Source organism: Tinamus guttatus, unplaced genomic scaffold (genome assembly GCF_059628265.1).
Source record: "Tinamus guttatus ecotype Peru unplaced genomic scaffold, ASM5962826v1 Tinamus_guttatus_pri_ptg000351l, whole genome shotgun sequence".
Classification (NCBI taxonomy): domain Eukaryota; kingdom Metazoa; phylum Chordata; class Aves; order Tinamiformes; family Tinamidae; genus Tinamus; species Tinamus guttatus.
The window spans coordinates 935383-948985 of NW_028288885.1; the positions used below are offsets into that span (position 1 = coordinate 935383).

At 40.9% G+C, this 13603-nt stretch overlaps 1 long non-coding RNA gene across 1 annotated transcript; it reads right to left on the reverse strand.

Annotated features, from left to right (window-relative positions):
- Window positions 1-3502: 3502 nt before the first annotated feature.
- Window positions 3503-4477, reverse strand: LOC148593691 (uncharacterized). The gene is made up of 2 exons (XR_015913652.1): window positions 4360-4477; window positions 3503-3615 (listed from the first exon to the last, which is right to left on the reverse strand). It is a non-coding gene; the product is annotated as an uncharacterized LOC148593691 (long non-coding RNA).
- Between the last annotated feature and the right edge of the window lie 9126 nt (window positions 4478-13603).

A 13603-nucleotide genomic window follows, 5' to 3' on the forward strand; every position in this document is an offset into this window, starting at 1 on the left:
CCATGCAAATTGTACAAATGAGCAAAATTTTGTATTATAAAATGAGATTATTAAGAACGAACTATGGAATTTCAGAATTTTCCCAAACAAAAGACCTTCAAGGTTACTAGTAACTCACAAAAGCTCAATGTACCACAGTTTAAAGAATGTAAGACTTATTTAGCACTGCTATAGCAAGCAGCTTATCTGAAGACATAAAGCATGCCAGTAGGGTTTCAAAAGTTTAACAGAAAACTGATCCTTTAAGTGGAGAGACGTAGCTAGAGAAAAAAAAGCATTTTTGCAAACATGGCAAGAAATAATGGGAACATGAATGATTACACATTTGTTATCAAGAGCTAGATGTATATTTTCTAATAATTTTATACAGTTTGAAGAGTTAAGTTTGATTATAAGCTAAAATGTGTGGGAAGTTTTATAACAAAGTTATTTTCAAGTGAAATCCCCAACTTTTCTAGTATTTTGGCTAAAACCACTGCATGGAGATGAAAACTGATTTTTTTTCTCCCTCGCAGCGAAAAGATCACTCAAGCCATGCATCTGTATTACCACTAAAAAAAAAAAAAAAAAAAAGAATGGCTTAGCATTTGTTTATTCCAGTTCTGAACTACTTCCTATATAAGCATATAAAAACATTTCTTTCTACCTGTGAGTTCATAGATTCCTTGCACTTCCAATACACCAATCCTTCCAACTTTGGTAGCCTGCTACAGTCGACCTTCTATATAAGCAAAGTAAAAGTCCCTGGAATTCTGTTTAGCACTTCAGAGTCTGAGCCGGGAGCATTATATCTCTTACCCATATGTATTAAACCTAATTAGTCTAATCCGATTTCCCACCTGTTAATATGTCCACCATGAATCTTTTTAGGTTAAGCTAACTTTTTAAACTAGTTGTTGTTAAAAATCTTAGTTGACTGGATTTTTACAAACACCACCTAAACAATATGGCTTATAACAAAATTCAGTATTTTTTAACTGAACATGACCTATCAAAACTACACAGGACTATAAAGAAGTCCCAAAGTAAGATAAACTAATAATAAACTATAATTTATTGTTATTTATAACTGCAATAGATATTTATAATTAACCATAAAGAAAAAAGCATAACCTATCTTCCTTTCTTTCATGATCAGTCTAAAATTTCCCAATTAATAAAAACTTTGCCTTGATATCATTTTCTTTCAAGAATGTCTGGCTTATTAAAAAAAAGGTCACATAAGATGACCTTTTGAATGTAAACTGGTAATAAGTAATTGCATTTTCAGACCTTAGTATTCGCGATGTCCAAAACTATCATTGTTTATCAATTGATCGTATATGTTATCATTGTTTACGCATTTGCCATTTTTGCTTAATAACTATTAAATGCTTAGCTTTTATATTGCAAACATACATAAAAGCCTGGAACTTGTCAAGTCAAACTTTTGTTTTCAATAGGTAAGTACTTTCTGTCACAAGGAACTATATATACAAAGGATTTTTTTTTTTTTTTGCGGTGGTTTGGGGTGGTATCTCAATCGTGCCAAGCAACAAAGCAAACAAGAAATCTTATAAAATTAACAAAATTTAAGTAAACTTAGGCAAGTGCAAGTAAGCGCAATAGAAAAAATAAATTTTAAAAATATATATCTTTCCCTATCACTGGTTATTCCTATGCCATACCACTTATCCTCACCATGGTAGCACAAGCATCTGTGAGGCCCCAGAGAGATCTGATCTCAGCTGAAACTCATCCAGCAACAACAAAATTTAACCTGCACTAATTTGCCATTTAACTGAACCAAGAAAGAATTCTCTCTCTCTCTCGGGAAGAATGTGTTGCCTGATGTCTTTAAACTGCTCCTTCCATTAAGGATCAAACTTACACAACAGAAAAGATGGCTTTTACTCATTGTGTTCAAGTAAGCACACAGAATGTGCATTAAAATCTCTTATGCTCATTAGCCACAAACATTTGTGTTTAAACTATTTTAAGACACTCAGCATGTCATTTTTCTCCAAATACGATAGAAAAGAAAACCCTCTAGTTATTGGGGACATATAGCAATTTTCAGATATACAGTGGAAGTTCATAACAAGCCAATCTCAACTTTAAAGGAAAAGAAATCTGTTTGCAATTTTCTGCAATGATTAGGTTTATGTATTTTTATTCTACGTAGGACAAGGTGGGATAGATCATTCATTGTGTGACCTTTGCATACGAAACATTAATTTCAGAAAGATGTATATATTTTAGGTTTATATTTTTTATATAATTAAGCATAAATCTTAGAAAAAATAGAATCAATTCTCATTTCACATGATTGGAGTGAATCAGAACATTAAAAAATAGAATTAAGTTAATCTTACCTCAAGCCTTTAGTTGGTGCCAATGAAGCAATTATTTTACGATTCTCTATTTGCGCTTTCAGCAATTCCGATTCCTATGTAATAGAAAAAGAGAAGTCATAGACATGCATCTTTACTACAGGACTGGCCTCAAAGGTAGAGAGAATTTCCACAAACGTGTTCAAATATTAATCTCTCTAACATAAAGAGAGAACATATGAAATGCCAAATTCACTGCTGGAGTTGGTGTAACATGCTAAGACCGAATCAGCTCAGCAGCCACTGCCAAGAAGGTGCAAATCCTACAGCTTTTACATATCTGATCAGTCCTCCTTCAGCCTTGCTTATAGCTGGCCGGACAACTCCCCACCCTCACTTCACAGCAGACCTGACTCTTCAGGTCCTTCGAAGAGCAGGCTCTTGATACCCCAGAAAAAACTTAGGTGGCTCGGTTATCCAATTGAATTGGCTTAGTGAGGGGTCAAACAGAGATGGATTACAGGAGAAAGAGGACAGCATGCAGCCATGAGCAGGGGGCAAGAAGGACAGTGGTAAACAGACCAGTACATGCTGTAACATACAGCTCTGCACTTAACTGAAGCCATCATTTAAGATACAAAAATAGGAGCGGGGAGCTCAGACAACACTGAAAACTTTGTCACTAGGTTTCTTCTATGTAATGTTTATGACAACATTACTCTGTTATACATTTTTACATTAAATATGTACATACATTAGTATAAAGTTCATCAAAATAACCAACATTTCTTTTTTAAGAAAGTTTTTTGCACATATACAGAAACAAAGCATAACTGAAATAATGAAACTGATCTCAAAAGCACAAGCCTTTCTCTGCCCTCACCTTTTAATTATCAGATACCCTTAAAAACACATATACATTTGTAATCTGACACAACATAAAAAAAAACTTTCCAATTCCCCTGAAGTGACTTGGAATTTTGTCACAGTTCAATATAAGTAGGTTGCATCTCAACAATTTATTCATTAAAATCAAACTAGTAAAGACATTCAGGACTCCAAAATCAAAGCTTTTTACAAAGGTTTTCAATGTTTCCTTCACCTAAAAAAAATAAGAGCAGCACTTGTAGTATTTATAAACCCTACTTTCAAAAGTCCACTTACCATTCCCTAGTAGTGACCAAGATATTTCCAATTTCTACAAAATATATGCTTTAATAAGATTAAGTTTTTAGTTCTCATCAGCAGCAAGCATGAGTCTCTGAAGGAGCACAGTAGTGAACGGGACGATTTCAAATCTTGTCTAGACAAAAGGCAAGATGGTATTAGCTAACACAAGGTAATTAACGCATTCAGAACTTTAGCATAGAAAAAGCAATACATGCTTCAGCTAAATGGGTGAAGTTCAGTTGTAGGCTTTAAATCAATATTTAAACACTGTTCAATGTTATCTATATTTCAAACTTTTAAAAATAATCCCATTTGCGTTAGCAAACTCAAAATCCTAACTTAAGCAAAGCTTTAGATGCTGAGTATATAGATACAAGACAGTGTTTTCACTTATAAAACATCTAGGCTGAACAATAAGAGTTTAAATTACTTTCATTCAAACCTTGGCAGTCACTTCTGCAAAGAAATTTTAGAAGGTGAGAAGTAACTGCACCTTTCTTTTTCATTTTTTTTTTATAGACACTAGACAAACATCCAATTGGCAGCTACAATCTATTTTCTGCCTTACTTCCCATGAAAACCTTTTAAATTAATATTATAAATATATATTTTTTAAAGTTTGGAATAAAAAAGCATAGATTTTTATTACAAAAAAATCATAACCATTCCTTGCTTTGTTTCCACTTAATTTTAATAAGTTAAAACCTGAGACATTAAAACAGTTCCCCACAAAAACAAACAAACAAACAAAAAAATCCAACACTCATCTTAGGAAAAGAAAGCACTTAAAAATGAAAAGACTGCTAGTCTGGCCTTGAATAAAAGTTTGTCTATATAAATATTCTCACAATATGCAAGAAATTAGAGCTTGACTTACACTTTATTAAAACTGCTTTAGAGAAGGGCATTGTACATGCAGGTTTATGTAGGTAAACAGCTTTGTTCCCTCAAAAGCACACTTCCACATTTCCCACTTTCGCAGAAAGCTGATCTTCCGCGCACATCATAACTAAAATATATTGTTCATGACATCAAATAAAACCACCCACAGCCTCTTCCAGTAGGGCCTCTTGCGCCCATCGGCTCAGTCTGAAGTCACTATAGCGCATCACGTTAAGTAAGAGCAAAGAGGAAGGGCAAAGAGAGGTGCTACACACCGTAAGCTACCGTACAATTACATAAATTGCTAACTCATGGCTAGCTGTCACTCTTATCACTGAACTATTCTCAGAAGGGACCCAGAAAGCACCAAGAGCGTACATGAAGACACAAAATGTTACTGCCAACCAACAGTGCTAGGAGTACGGTCTATGCCTGAAACACCTGGGCTATACATTGCTGGGTTTGGGCACTCAGCTTTACCCCACCCCAGCTCTGATTTTCCGCCCTAAATATGGGGAAAGAAATACTGGGCTCTTGACCATTTAACTCCCCTACTTAAAAACAACAACAACAAAAAAATCATCACGAGTGCTCCGTAATATATTAAGCTGAATAAACTGGCCCTGCCAGTCTAAAGAAACAGCCCCTTCTCTCCTATCTTTTTTTTTTAATCTTCTTCGTGTTCCTGATCAGCTCCTCCCACAAAGATTTCTTCTGTTATGTTTCACTGTATAGCCCCACCAGCACTGGCCCAGAGCAGGAAAGCTGCAACAGGAGCCAGATAGGGTTGCCTCCCTTGGCCCCAGGGCAGTCTTAAAGCATTCACCAAACTACACGATTAGCTGGTGTTTGCTTGACAAAGCTATGAGCAGCAAAGAAACTTGAAAGCTAAGCTTTATAAAAACACACAAAAGCAGATTTTCACTTTTCAACTCTCCTCCTCCCTCCCCCTGCAAAATGACACCAAAAAAAATCCCCACAAATCTCCATGTAAATCTCTAAAAAGTGAATAGCCTCACTACTTCACATACCAGAGTTGCATTCATGACAGAAAAGTTTTCTGAATACACAACAGCAGGACCTTTGGGGTGCCATGGAGTGGGGGCCATGGAGCAAAAATAATATCCACAGACTGTAATATATTTATCCCCCAGCAAGCAATACTATAATGAGAAAATAAATTTCACTATTAACATTTCACTATTAACGTGTGTGTGTATATACACACACGCACACACATATATATATATATATATGAGTGACAAAGATGGCTGTTTCCAACTCCTTTTAATCATTATTTTTAAAAGCCTTTATACACCATTAGTGCTGAAGTTCCCTCACCACAAACAGAGTATATCTGTTAAACACACTATTTTAAAAGTTCTTCTACCAATATGGATGTTTCTAAGGACATTTTAGGACAGTATTCTCCACCTACACCAGAAGTACACTGCTTCCTTTTTGTTTCATTATTTCAGCCAGCCTTTATTTATACCTAGTAGCCTGTATGTTCCTTGTTTAAATATTACTTAAAAAAGCTGTCAGTAAGATTCAAGTCAAAAAACTTATTAAAAGTAATTCACAAGTGTTGCCAAAATGCAGTTTGATGTAAGGATTCAGACTTCAAAAGAAATAAGGATTATTCACCCAGGATAAAACAATAGCGTATAAGAAATCCTTAAAAAAAAAAAAAAAAAAAAAATCTAACTTCCACTCATAATACACACAGAGTTAGAGAAATCATTTTTACCAAGTAAGCACTGTTAAAGCATCCCTTTAGTACATCTGCCACAAAATATCCATGTTTTCTTCCTTTCTGTGTCCACAGGCTTAATAGTGGCACATCACAAATAAGAACAGAATGTGTATCATTGCTGAATGACCTCACATCACTGGAATAATAATTTTTATTATTTACAGGATTTTAAACAATATCAAATTTGCTCAAACTAGCTTGGAATGCACAAACAAGAGTTGAGAAGGAATTTTACCCCAATTTTATGTTCTTTGTTCTATACAATCTTCATTATATTCAGTTACAAAAACAAAAAAACACTCAATTAAGAACTACAGCATGAACATTCAAATGACAGAAGACGTATTTCTGCCTTTCAAATGCCTTTCATTCCTTTATAGATGATGATATAAAATATTCACAAGTTTAATTAAAAACAGCATGATGGTGTTTGTAAAATCAGTTCTGTAAAAACATTATTTAATTCTCTTACATAAAAGAACAGCTATAGGCAAACATAAGCATGTTTCTCATTTAAAGTTACTTTGGTTTCTACTTTTGGGAGAGACTTGTCAATAAACAAACATGAAATTAACGTGCTTTTAGATCTGCCTTTTGGAGTGGGGGTGATGTTTGAGTTTTTTGTTGTCGTTCAGCCCACCCCACCCCCTGCTTTTTTCTTTTGATAGCCATTGCTAGGTTTAATGCACCCTTACACAGTGGTTGCAACAATCTTATTTGGGCCATCTATGAGCAGGCTGCAAGAGAAAAGGCCATCTCCACTTACTGGAAAGAGAGAAAGAGCAGAGAAAGGGAAAGAGAGGAAGAACAGACCACAAGGAGAAAAAAATCACTATGGAATAACTGAACACCTTCCTTTCCTATTCTTCTTACTAGTAGATATCAATCACCTTTGGCAGAAGCTCACAGCTTCACCCACCCTCCTCCAGTCTGAGGAACCTCTGCATTTCTCAAGCCCCTGGACCACAATCCTTTACTCCGACCTCAATCTAACAGTCCCTGCTGTGCATTTCCCCTAAATACCGCCACAGGAGCTTCCAAGGGCTCCCTGCTGACACTCCTTGAATTCATACAGCCACTACAGGTCTTCTGTGGTAACAGACCCTTTCCCCCGTAGACATCTTCCCTTGCTCCCGCCAAGGGCCACAGGGAACAGATTTCTTCAGCCACAGCCTTTACCCAGACTTGCTCAGAGAAGCAGGAGCACCCTAAGTGCTGATACTTGTATCACAGCAAAACCTCTTCCTGCCCTTTAGCAGAGCCCATAGTGCAGAGGAAGGGCAGGAGGAAGCGATTCCCACCCTCCCTGCCACACGGAGTTGCGCACTTGGAGTGCACCTCTGCGCCACTGCCGCTGCCTCCTTCGTATTCCCCCCACTCAGCAGTGAGATTATCTGAGACAGGAAACCGGAGGATGGAGTAGAAAGACAACAGCTAGACAGTGTTTTCCCAGAACCCCCCACACCAAATCCAGCCCTCCCACTCCGAGGACAACAGCTCTAAGCAACGTTTTTATACATTTATCCTAGAACAGCCATTACTTGAGAAGTTACTACTTCCTGGGTCAGAAGAAAATCTTTTGTTTTGTGTGGCGCTGTTTTTTTCTACAGCAGAATCTAACGGCTGCTACTAGGGTAAAACTTTGATCTCTGGGATAAACAAGAGACAAGCTATACTGACGGGGTAAATGATCATCTTGACGCACAAAACAAGAACGTAATTTCTGTAAGAAACCGAAATGCGATTGGGCGGGAGGGGGGGAGGGGAGGTTTACAAACAAAGGGCAAGATCCTGAGAGGGTTTTGTACCGAAGCACGCTCAGCCCTGAGGACGCAAAAGCCCCTTTCGCCACAAAACCCACTCCCACCCCGTGCCGGCCTTTTCGGAAGGGGTGGTTACCCCGCAGGGAGGCGAGCCGGCAGGGAGCCCCGCCAGCGGGCCTAGGGCTCATCCGACACAGGCAGCATCCTCCCAGCCGCGCCGCTGCCAGCCGAGGCTCCCTTCCCGCCGCCCAGCTCCCGGCCGCGGGGCGCAGAACCGTCCAGAACGGAGACCGAGGGCGGCCGCCCCGCTGCCCAGCCCGCGGCGGCCCCGCCGCCCCTCCCGTTCTACCTTCGCCCCGGCGGCGCCGTCCGGGCCCGGCTCTCTCAGGCAGCGAGCGGCGCCCGCGTCACCGTCGCCGCCAACGGCCGCGCGGCCCCTGCCGGGGCGGGAGGCGGTTGGGCCTCGCGCCGCGGGCGAGCGGCGGTTGCGAGGGGGTGGGCAGCGCGCGGGCGGATAATGGCTGCGCAGCGCGGAGGTCACGCGGCGGCGGCGCGAGGGGAGGGCGGGAGGCGCGCGCCTCGCGGGGGGAGGGGCGGGGGCGCGCCGGGAAGGGGGGGCTCCTCCCGCCGCCGCCCCGTGCTCACCTGGCGGGCGGGCGGCGGGCTGCCTCGTCACAGCTCGGCCGCCATTTCCCGTCTCGCCGAAGGAAGCGGCGCGCGGCCCGGAGGGAAGGGGAAAAAAAAAGGAAAAAAGGAAAAGCCACCATGGGGGGAGGGGGGGGCCGCAGCCCGCTGGGCGCGTCACTTCCGCCCTGCGCGGGAAAGCGGCGGCGCGGACCGCCCGTGCCGCCATCTTGCTTGTGGGTAAGCGGCCGCAAGGAAGATGGCGGCCCGCGGCCAAGGGCCGCCGTTGGGGGGTGCTCCCCGGGGCAGCGCGGGGCGCCGCGCGCAGCGTGTACCGCCCCCTGCGCTAAAAGCGCGCCTTTTAGCGGCGTTTTGCGGCCGCGTCTCGGCGTTACCTGCCGGGAATGCCGCGGGGCGGGAAGGAGCGGCCGGCCTGCCGCGTGAGGAGGCGCTTGCGAATTATTCCGGAGGGAATAAAAGGCTATAAATAAAAAAAAGCGGGGAGACGGGCATACGTGTGGCTTTGTGGAGGTTTTATTTTGTTTTTATGTTTTGTTATTACAATGACAATCATCAGGAGGCAGCCCAAACCAAATAATGGAGGGAAAGGGAAAGCAAACTGAGGAGCAGGCCTTAATGTTAGTTTCTTTCATCCTTTCTAGAGAAAGGATAGTTGCCGCTTATATGTACACATATCTCCATCTATACATGTAAAATGTATATTGATGTGCACGATTTCTTTTGACCACCAAGTCATTTCTTTGGACCACGCGCCCTTCCGTGGAGGCAGCGAGCAGCCCGCGCTGGCGCTCGCCCTCGCGGGGAGGAAGGGTTCGGCGGTGGCCACGTCTCCCTCGCTGTGAGCTGCCCGCCGTGCGGGCGCTGGGTTCTGCCTTTCCTCGCGCTCTTCCTTGCCTAACCTTCCTCCCTCGTGCGGGGGTAACCGACCTGCAGGTCGAGCGCTAACCTTGTGTCGTAACCCACAAGAGGAGTGTGCTGCTGCGTGGGAGAGCACCCGCGTGGCAGAGCGGCCTGCTAGGGCTCGTGGGGGTGCGAATACTGAATTGCCGTTGCCAGCAATCACCCAATTTCAAATGGTCGTGAGGAGCTGCAGGATGCTCCTGTCATCTCCCGTTAGCGAACATGTCTCCGAGCTTTCCTCTCTCTCATACGGGGATAGAAAAGATGGTCGCTTCTGCGCTTTTTCTCATTTATTATGTACAACATCCATGGCTACAAGTTCTCAGAATTACTCAACATACTAAGAGTTCAGAAAGGAAAAAAAAAATCTATAGCATGATTTTTTTTTGCATTTTTCTATTTCAAATATATTTATGTAACAGTAAATAGTGCAAGTTGTTCCAGTTTATTGACTTTTGAGCGGTAGACAATGTGATTCACAGTAGGGTCTGCTGTTAGGAGGAACATGCACATGTTGAAACACGTACGGTTTCAGCTTCATCAGTGTAATGTTGCAATCATCTGCAGAATATTCTTTAGAATATACTTTAAAATATGCTTTAGCATGTACTTTATGCTTTAGAATATACTTTATACTTTAGAATATACTTTAAAATATAATGTTCTAGTTTCCAATGATATTCCCTAAGAAACATAACTTGGCAGGTCCTTCTTTGCCTCTGTTCTGAGAGCTGGTTTATTTCTTCAGATACTTCACATCACATCTCTGGTATCTTTATGATTTACCTCATAAAATTTCAAATGTTTTTGCACAGTAAGATGTTTATGCATATATACATATCTATGATATGTAGGCACCTCTGTCTTTTTTTTTCAGTATCTTTGACATTTTAGAACACATTTTAGATTTTTTTTCTGCCAAAAACATATTTTATTTATATGTTTATTATTATCAGAGCACTTCAATTAGTAGTTCTGGGCAAAGCACAAGGCACTGCTTTATTTGACTGTAGAACAGTCCACTTCAGAAAGTCTACAATAAAATTCTAAATTTAAGGCAACAAAAAGATAGCGCTAGACAGAAAGTTTACAATAAAATATGAAGTTTAAGACAAGGAAGATACCAAGACAGGAGGATACCAGTAGATAGAGCAGCACAATGTGCCATCATTGGCCCAGGCCAAACTCACGCTGCTCATCAGCAGATGCCCTCGGTATTCAGCGAGAGAGACAAGAATTGGGTCTCTTTTTTGAGGGTTGAGGTATAGAAGGGGGAATGGCTGGGGGGAAGCCCATGCTGAATAGTCACCAGTGAGATAGCAGCATCCTGCCATTCGGGCAGGTCATGCTGCTCTTAAAGGTTACCAAGTGATAACGTAGCCTCAGCTCCAAAGATGTAGCACCAACAATAAAGAAATCCAGGGTGCTTGTGGGTTTTTTAATCCTTCCAAAAAACTGAAGCAGCGGCTTGCCCGAGGCAGCGGCCTCGTGTCTCGTCTTTGAGCCGTTCCTTTGCATGCAGCTGCTGCTTTACAGCAGAGGTTCACACTTAAAGCAATTCCTGTAGTTAAAACCTGGCTCAGTTTCACACGCACAATAACCCCCGCGGGTTAAACTTGGTCTGTTCGTGATGAGGGAGGCTCAGGGGAGCTGTGCACGGGGAGTTCTGCAGTAGATGGCACTCTTCCCTCTGCTCAGGGAGTTGGTCCAACGAGAGCCTCTGCCTTTATACTCGGCAGGAATTGCCATGAATGCCAATAAAGCTCTGCCTAACCAGGCAATAAAGCAACTCCTGACAGTTTTTAACAGAACTGGGGCTCCCAAGTCCTGGCGTCTGGCGTCCTCCCTGTTTAGATCACCGTAGTCTATTTCTGTTCAGTCTGAATTCTCCTGAAATCTTAATGGTGAACATATATATAATATATATAGGGAGCTTAGTAGTAGTTACGTAAGTTACACATATCAGAATTTGAGAGCAGAATTATTCTGCTTGTTCAGCCATTTTGCTCTAGTTCGTGGTTTTATGTTACTATTCTGCCAATGGCAGATCCAGTTTAAGAATTTACTTAACTACCGTTGGTTTGTTGATTTTGGTGGTGGTGTTGCTATTTTGAAACCACAAAAAATAGCAGATCCAGATTAAAAAGCAGTCACACTGAATTTGTCACACTGTGAGTGAGGAGATAACATCAGGAAAGAGGGCAAAAAGAAACCTGGTAGGCATTAGGGGGCCATCACCTCTTAAATCAGATCTGCTGGATAACCAAGTGGTAATACATAGTCATCGTTTTACAGCTTTCTAAAGCACGCATTGTTTTCCTCATCCCTGAATAGGAAGGTAAGAGAAGAGAGTAAAAATACATATCTGTAAGACAAAAGATTGCAGGAGAAAATTAAATGTGGCAGATTCATAAATTGAAAAATATAAAGAGATAAATTAGTTCAGATTTTTAAAGTTTTGGATTCTGTAGTCATCCCAATATATTATTTTAATTCACTGCTTTTCGAACACACCTTTAAGTATTTCTTTTTTTCTTGCAGTGACATACATCATTTTTGCCTCTCTCCTGCACTCCGCAAAAATCCCTTAGCTGCTCATTAAAATCACAAAATAATATTTCTAAAATCTGGATCCCATAGCTATCATATATTTATTTCTTCACTTAAAAGAGAAGGATTTGCTAACGTAGTTCAAATAAAGCTGTCGGCCCCTGTTTTATCCCAGTATTTATGTTGGAGCCTGAGTATTTTGACCTGTTACAATGAAGACACCCCAAGTAATGTGTGAAAGAGGAATATGCAGCTTGCTTATGTACATCTCTGCATTGCCAGACAACTTTAGAGCAATAGAAAATTATGCACCATTGAGAACTACTTGAAGGGCTTTCTATTACAAGAACCGATTCAAACAGTTCTCCATGAGGGAAATAACATCTGAATTTAGCGACAAATAAATATAATCTTAGAATTCCAGATGGTCTTCACACTGGTTACTAATGGGGAACCTCTTATTTTGTTCAGAGCTGATGGAGATGCCTTGGACTTTTTTTTTTTTAGATTTTACAAATGATTATTAATTTATCTATTACATTTCTTTGGGGATGTAAGGTGTGCAGCTTTTGAAAACATGTTATTTAACAAATAAAAGCAAAATGATTTATTGCTATTACGGTGCTGCTAATATTTCCCTTATTCTTCTTGAGCTGTCATTTTGTTCAGTCGAATGATGAAAAATATCTAGGTCATGAACCTGATCAGAACCATTGGGTTTATTATTAATGCCTACAAATTTACAGCAGCTATTATGAATTCAGAGGAGGCATGAAGACCCACAAATCAGCCTTCTAAACTTGCTTTCAAACAGTAGTTTCAAATCAAAGAACAATTTCCTGACTGAGTCACCAGGATAGGAACTGGGATACCAAGTTTTATGCCTTTAGGCATATTGTAGCCTAATTTTTAGGTCTGGTGAGTTCCTTTAATGCATGTTGAATTCAAATGGAGTTCCAAGGGCTCCGAACCTCTGAAAATTGTTTATAAACCATTGTATGAATGTCTTCCTTAGAGAGACTTGGGAAAGCTGTTTCAGTGTTTGCGATATATTTTGAAATGCAAGAATGCTGAAGAAGTGCAGACTTCACTAATGAGCAGCCCTTGAAACATTTTTTTTCTTTCTTTCTTATTCCAGTTCATGCGAGGTGAAGAATTGTTTGAATTATCTTAAAAATATCACACAGCAATTAAACCTGGCAGTTCTCTAGCAAGATGAGAGTAAGAAGTAGAAGGGGCATGTGACGTGTCGCAAAGGATCCTCCACCTCATTGCCGTTAGGATGGAAGTTCAGTCATGGAAGTCCGTGAGCAAAAGGTGAAGGCCACGTGGTGGCAGAAGTAGAACCTAGCAATCACACACGTTCCCCACAGTTCATAAGATCAGAAGACATTCAACATTCAACAGATCCAGAAGACATAATGGGAAAATAGGCTTATGGTAACTTCAGTTTGATAATTTTAAGAAGCAGGATAGAGAGCAGGACTCAGTGGATTTGCAATGTTGGTCAGGGAAGCGACCAGAAAAAAAAACAAAATCTTGGTTCCTTAAACAGGATTAATGTGTGAAGGAGAGGTCTCACGTGTTGGTTTATGGGGCTCTGTCTGCACTGCTCGGTTTTCTTA